This window comes from Bufo gargarizans, chromosome 2 (genome assembly GCF_014858855.1).
Source record: "Bufo gargarizans isolate SCDJY-AF-19 chromosome 2, ASM1485885v1, whole genome shotgun sequence".
Classification (NCBI taxonomy): Eukaryota; Metazoa; Chordata; class Amphibia; order Anura; family Bufonidae; genus Bufo; species Bufo gargarizans.
This window is the reverse complement of record NC_058081.1, coordinates 53,553,259-53,561,087: the sequence shown is the minus strand read 5'-3', so window position 1 is coordinate 53,561,087 and position 7,829 is coordinate 53,553,259.

Here is a 7,829-nt window from a genome sequence, read left to right as displayed (position 1 = left end):
GGCTTTGCAGGGTTACATCAGCTCAGTTCCTATTCTAGTCAATGGGACCTCTTCTTCTGGGTCGGTTCAAAGTACTAGCAGGGAACAACTGATCGGTGGAGGTCCCAGATGTCAAACAACCATCAACATCTGGAGCAAGAAAACCCCTTCAAGGTGTAAGAAAGCATTTTACAGGAGAAGCTAAGGGCAGTATCCATGACCAGAAGCTGAAGAGACTTTGGGTGGTGAAATAAGAGTGACCCAAAGCGCACAAGTAAATGAACTAAAGAATGGCTGAAACAAAAGATTTGTGTTTTGGAAATGTCAGTCCTGATCGTAACCCTGTGGAGATGCTGTGACAAGACCTGAAGAGGGCTGTGCACACAAGGGCATCCCATAAGTACTGAGGAGCTAAAAACACGTTTTCAGGGAGGAACGGTCCAAAACTCCTCCTCAACGTTGTATAAATTGTATTTGGTGGAGGTGATTGCTGCTAAAGTGAAAACTACAGGCTATTAAATTCAAGGGTTCAATCACTTCCCCCTGCACTGCAGATATTTATGCAATGTGCTCAGCAGAAGACATGAACAGTACAATTGCTTGTTATTCGTTTGGTGACACCCATCTGGACCTTAGTTGCAAACTGCTAGTAATAATAATAATAGAGGAATGGCACATCATAGAGTCATAAGAATCGATACTTCAGAATTGCTATGACATGGGAGATGTCAGGAGAGGTGACTGCATCTCTTTACCCTTGATTTCTACTGGCTGTAGGTTTGTATAATGTATAAGATGTTTCGCCCCCTGTCTGATGGACGCCTCTTTTGGTGCAGTGTCCTCGGCAGCTGCATTTTGTGTCACTTACCCCTGGATTAGAGAAGTGAGGTGTAAGGATGGACACCCTGAAGTTATTGCATGGCTACAAATATTCCCTTCCTACTTTGTAAAATAGAAGATCCAGGCTGCCCCCTGCTGGCCGGCACACGCTCCAACATGCTGGAGCATACAGAGTCTCAGAAATGCAGAGAAACAGCAAGGGAGCAGACATCTTCATCCTGCTGCTGGGTGGGACGCCCCGCGGGACAGCCCGTAAGGGGCAGCAAGGCCGATTATGGTAGCATTGAGAAATCGGTATAGACTGCGGAGGGCTGACTACCGACACTCCCGCCGATCAAGTCCGATGAGCACTGCAGCCTTCTCCAAGCACAGCGCCATCCTTTGTATAGTGGCTGTGCCTGGTACCGCAGCTCAGCCCCATTCTCTGGAATGTGATTGATGAACGTTATGTCACTGGCCTAGAGAGAGGCCGCACTACTGACCGCAGCTCCGTGGCCACTTAAATTGGTTGTGAGGAGTCGTAATGTAGGGTCCCTCCCTGCGCAAGTAATTTCATGGGCACTGCTGTTGTGTCCTACAGTGTTAGTACTCACTGCCATCCTCAGCGAGGACAGCGCCCCCCTGTGGACACGTCCTCACTGGATCATGCTTAGTACAATAGGGCTTATAGGTTTATTTAATAAGGAAATGGAAAAGCATATATTTACCCTGTGCAGACAGCGCAGCTCATCCTGCGGACTATGGACGATGGAAATCTGACGGATCTGGCCTGGTGGGGTCACACTGGCATTTGTAGGACCTGCCGCTATCCAATAGCTCTTATTGTAACCTGTATGTGAACAGATAGCGCCCCCTTATGGTGGCTTTGTATAGGACTTAGGCTTAGGCACAAATAGGGATGAGCGTTCCCATTGCTCATGAGAAGCTTCTCTTTGTCTCAGGGTTGAGCCTTCTCATCTTCACCCATTGATCACCTGGGTTTTTTGGGGGCTTGTTCGGATGGCAGCTGATCACTCAAGAAATCTGCACGACCAGCTGCCATCTCCAGTGCAACCACACTGCCCCATGCCTGCTCCTTGTTCTTTTTGGTGGACCCTCATGGTCCAGATGGGAGAACTGTGATGTATTTAACGTCATTGAAATAATTTCCCAAATTGGGGACGTCCTGTACCAGCTTCAAAGCTCCAGATTTATATCCGCCTTAAAGGTTAACTTTCATTTTTTTGGGGGGAAAAACTTTTAACATGTCAAAGGTTTGGATTGGTGGGGGTCCGGATACCCCTCTGCCACCACTGCTGAAGGATTTATTATAGTGGTCAATGGAAGGCTGTTTGAATCCCTATGCCATGAGCTCCCTCTAGTGGTGACCACTGTCAGACAGAAATTATATTACCTTACCGTGTGAAGAGAAGCAGGGGTATGGAGCTCTGCACCAGAACTCTGGCCCTTTTAAAATATTTGACCTATTAAATTCCTGAAAATCCATGTTCCTCATTATTACTGGGAGAAACAACCATCAAACATGTATTTTAACCGGGGGGATCCCACAAACAGTAAAGTAATACAATGCAATGAACAGGGCATTTCACATGAAGTATTATACATGCAAAAAATATTGTTCTGTATTTAAGTGCATTACAGTTTCCTCTCTGGTAGCGCCCCCTGCTGTCCATCCTTCAGGTCCACCTTCTCCTGCATTCAGTGGTGGACCGACATGCTCAGTAGCTTCCCTGCTCCCTTTTTTGGTCTCATAGAGAAGCGGCCAGAAACCTTTCAATCGTTCATCTCTACTTATATATCTACAGCTCTATCTCATATATCTCATATGCAATATGTATCTCTGGGGCTATATCTGAGGGACTATTTCCTTTGTAGGGAAAGAAGGGGTTAACAAGAAGTGCTTAGAATGCCTCCTGGACAATTTTGCTGCTTGATTGCATTACTAGAGCTGCTGCCACCCCACAGAAAGGGAAGAAAAAGTCTTCCAGATAAGGGAGTGAAAAGAGAAGAACGTGAACACTACACGTCTTTCAGGAACTAAAGGATATGTGACCTACCTGTAGACCATCAGTGGTGGTCAGGACGGCACTGACCGAACGCTCATAGCCTTTCCTAATACTAAAGGCGCATTTACACACACAGATGAGCAGTTCGGCTGCTCGTTCAGTGGAGGAGACAGCACATTTATACGCAGTGATCTCCTCCACAGTATGAGGACGAGAGGTCGCTATTGAGATCCTTCGTCCTCATACAGAATCATTGTTTCTGGGCATTAGATCCCTGTTTAGACTGCACAATCTGCCGACTAGGAATTATAATTGGAGTGCCTGCACGAACGACAGGGACATTATCAATAAGCAGAGTTCTTCCGTAATCTTTACATCATGACCCCCTATGTGTGAAGCCCAGCTTTCATTACCTGAGATCTATCACATCTATTACTGTTGCCAAAAATTAAGAGCTAATTCATTGTCCAGTAATTCTACGTTTGGCCACTAGAGGGAGGCAGAGTCCCTCTTATTGCAGCAGTCCTCCTGGCTGGTTTCATGTTGCCACCTTTGACGACCATTGACATACAGAAACCATCTACAGAAAAAAAATCTAAGTGAGGGCTCATTCAGACGACCGTAGTGTCTTGCGGATCCACAAAACATAGATGACGGCCTGTGTGCGTTCCGCAATTTGCATAGAAAATGCCTACTCTTGTCCACAATGGCGGGCACGAATAGTACATGCTCTAGATTTTTTTTCATTGAAATGAATGGGTCCGCACCCGTTCCACAAAATTGCGGAATGGGTGCGGACCCATTCATACAGCCATGTGAATGGGCCTAGGGTATCTGTTTTTACAGACCACAAATTGCGGATCCGCAAAATGCAGATACCGGCCATGTGTGTTCCATATTTTGCGGATCGGAACGTCCTTCTCCATGTCCACAAAAACGGACCAGAATAAGACATATATCTTTCTTGCAAGGCCGAGGAACGGAAGTGCGGATGCGTCTTTTGTGTGCCGCCCCCATTGAAATGAATGGGTCCGCATCTGATTGGCAAAATTGTGTGTGAATGGGCCCTTACTTTGTAAACGATGCTCAATTCTGCAGGCTTCAGAGCTGAACTCTCCCTGGATTCCCTGATGGCTTGCACAGTACTAGCCTAGGAGCTGGGAAGATAAAACTGTCCAGATGCCCTATAGGATGTCAGACATTTGGGGCTTGTCTGTCAACAAGCTTGTTGATGGTTTCCAGGAGAAATCATTGATATTGTGAATGCGGCCAGGGGATAAAACACAAGCTGTACCTTAGGAGACCTGACATTACTGGACACGTAGGGACCCCACTTCTATGAGCTCAATATGCCGGAGTGGCGGGCACGCTTGCCTAAGGCCTCTTGCACACAAACGTGTGCGCCCCATGGCCGTGCTGCGGCCCACAATGCCCAACCTGGGGCAGCCGCAGCGGATCACGGACCCATTCACTTTAATGGGTCTGCGAATCCGGCTGTTCCGCAAAAAGATAGGACATGGTCTATCTTTTGGTGGAACGGAAGCACGGAAGAATGACATTAGGCACTGCTCGCACAGCTAAGGCTCAGTTCACATTGAGATTTATCAAAACTGGAGTAAAGGAAAACACACACTGAGGCCTCTTGCACACGGCCGTAGTGGTTCCGTTCCATGCATTGGGGACCGCAATGCACGGGCAACGTCCGGGCGGCGGCCGGTACGAATCCAGACCCATTCAACTTGAATGGGTCCGTGATCCGTCCGTTCCGCAAAAAGAAAGAACAAGTTCTATTTTTTTGCGAAATGGAAGCACGGAACGGAACCCCACGGAAGCACTAGGGAGTGCTTCCGTTCCGCACCGCACCGCATCTCCGGATTTACGGACCCATTCAAGTGAATAGCTTCGCATCCGTGATGCGGAAAGCACGCGGCCGGGAGCACAACGGCCGTGTGCAAGAGGCCTTACTCTGTGAATAAGGCCTAATGGTGTGTTTTTTTTTTGTATTATGCAGTGCTTAGCAGAGCTGAGTGTGTCAGATGTAGCAGAGCTAGGTTTACTATGTGGCACCACTCCTTATGCTGTCATCTGCGTCTTTACATAGGACGGCAGGGAAACCTTCTATATGAATTTAGGAAGCAAGCTGACAAATTCAGCTCTGCTACATCAGAATGCACACGACTGATTCCGGTGGAGGGATGGCGGTTTGTGCCCCAGTTTCCAGCGGTGAGATGTCTTCGCCACCACCTCCGGCATATGCCGGTACCTTCCCAGGTTATAATTAGGGAGCCGTTTCTCGGGTGGTGCAGTTAATGCTTTCCATATGGTCTGTTTTGTGCTTTAATTCTAGGTCATTTTTGGATGTAATTTCCCACTTACCGTCCATCTGTCCTCGGTAATTATAAGACCTGGTTCACATCTCGCAGAGCTGTTCCTTCCCGTATAGTGTACACCACAGGGGAAGAGCCTCCTGTACATTCATGTCTATTATAGCTATGGACTCATATAGTAATGGTGCAACCATTAAAGATGTCACGTGGCCAGCACCCCCTGAACCCCATAAGATACATTAGGTGGGGGTCTGGTCATAATGCAGAAGAAATCTCATCTCCTTTCCTAGAGCATGTTATGTTATGTTATGTTATGTTACTAAGTCCTTGTATAGCGCTCTAGAGGAACTCAATCCGATCGAAGCATGACCAGTATGCGCCATTTAAAAGGATATCCCGGTTAGAACAAGTCATCCCCCGTCCCTTGGATCTCTGTGTCTGTGGAGGTTCTCATTCATCCAGGTCATGGTAGATCAGTAGTAATAAGTCACAGCAACTGGACTTGTTGGATTTTTCATTTCTTGATGTGGTTTTGCTACGTATTGAAATGGCTTTCTCCATTAGAATGGCTTGTACGAGAAATCTCCAGCATTAAATACTGGTGACTTCATTAGAATTACCTGTACGAGAAATCTCCAGCATTAAATACTGGTGACTTTATTAGAATTACCTGTACGAGAAATCTCCAGCATTCAGTACTGGTAACTTCATTAGAATGACCTATACGAGAAATCTCCAGCATTAAATACTGGTGACTTCATTAGAATGACCTGTACGAGAAATCTCCAGCATTAAATACTGGTGACTTTATTAGAATTACCTGTACGAGAAATCTCCAGCATTCAGTACTGGTAACTTCATTAGAATGACCTATACGAGAAATCTCCAGCATTAAATACTGGTGACTTCATTAGAATGACCTATACGAGAAATCTCCAGCATTAAATACTGATAACATCATTAGAATGACCTATACGAGAAATCTCCGGCATTAAATACTGGTAAATTCATTAGAATGACCTATACGAGAAATCTCCAGCATTAAATACTGGTGACTTCATTGAAATGACCTGTACAAGAAATCTTCAGCATTAAACACTGGTGACTCATGCTTCAGTCATGGAGGTAAAGCTACTTTCACACTAGCGTTTTTACTGGATCTGGCAGGGTTCAGCAAAAACACTTCCGTTACTGAACGGATCCGGTTGTATTATCTTTCACATACCCAAGACGGATCCGTCATAAACTCCATTGAAAGTCAGTGGAGGACGGATCCATTTTCTATTGTGTCAGATTGTGTCAGAGAAAACGGATCCGTCCCCATTGACTTGCATTGGAGGTCATGCTCCGCATCCCAGGACGGAAAGCAAACTACAGCATGCTGCGGTTTGCTCTCCGGTATGGGAACGCATTTTGGAGCATTCCGTTCTGTTCAGTTCAGTTTTGTCTCCATTGACAATAAATGGGGACAAAACTGAAACATTTTTTTTCAGTATTGAGCCCCTATAACGGATCTCAATACCGGAAAACTGAAACACTAATGTGAAAGTAGCCTTAGATGTGAATAGGAATGGAGGGGTTAGATGTCTATTGTCTGCCACTTACAATGCTGTTGAAACACCTCTCCACCTTCTCTATTAAAATGGCCTGTACGAGAAATGTCCAGCATTAAATACTGGTGACTCATGCTTCAGTCATGGAGGTAAGATGTGAATAGCAGTGGAGGGGTGCGACATCTATTGTCTGCCACTTACAATGCTGTTCTTACACCTCTCCACCTTCAATATTAAAAATCTCCTCTACGAGAAATCTCCAGCATTAAATACTGGAAACTTGTGCTTCAGTCATGGAGATAAGATGTGAATAGCGGTGGAGGGGTGCGAAATCCATTGTCTGCCACTTACAATGCTGTTCTAACACCTCTCCACCTTCAATATTAAAATGGCCTGCACGAGAAATCTCCAGCATCGAATACTGGAAACTTGTGCTTCAGTCATGGAAATAAGATGTGAATAGCGGTGGAGGGGTGCGAAATCCATTGTCTGCCACTTACAATGCTGTTCTAACACCTCTCCACCTTCAATATTAAAATGGCCTGCACGAGAAATCTCCAGCATCGAATACTGGAAACTTGTGCTTCAGTCATGGAGATAAGATTAGAACAGCGGTGGAGGGGTTCGACATCTATTGTCTGCCACTTACAATGCTTTTCTAACACTGAAGTTTAATCACATCTAATAGCTTCAGGCACGCCAATGCAATCCACATCTTACCTCCATAACTGAAGCACCAGTATTTAATGCCGTAGATTTCTCGTACAAGTCGTTCTAATTGAGGGGGGAAAAAACGTCAGATGGCTAGCAAAATGTCTTCAAGAAGTCCAGTTGCTGTGACTTATTACTATTAATACATTGGATTGGTGGCGATCCCCACTGATCACAATAACAGCGAAACCATGTCCGCCATTTGAGTGGAGCATTGGTCGAGCATGCACATCGTCGCTCCATCCATCTTTATGGGAATGTCATAGACAGCCACTTACAGCACCCCCAGGAGTTTGCACGCTGTGTTCTAGTCAAACTGGGGGAGACCCCCATTCTTGCAGGGCTTGGGCCCCCAACAATTAGGCACATATCACCTATCCTCTGTATCCCGGAGTGAGAGACGCGGTAGGGGG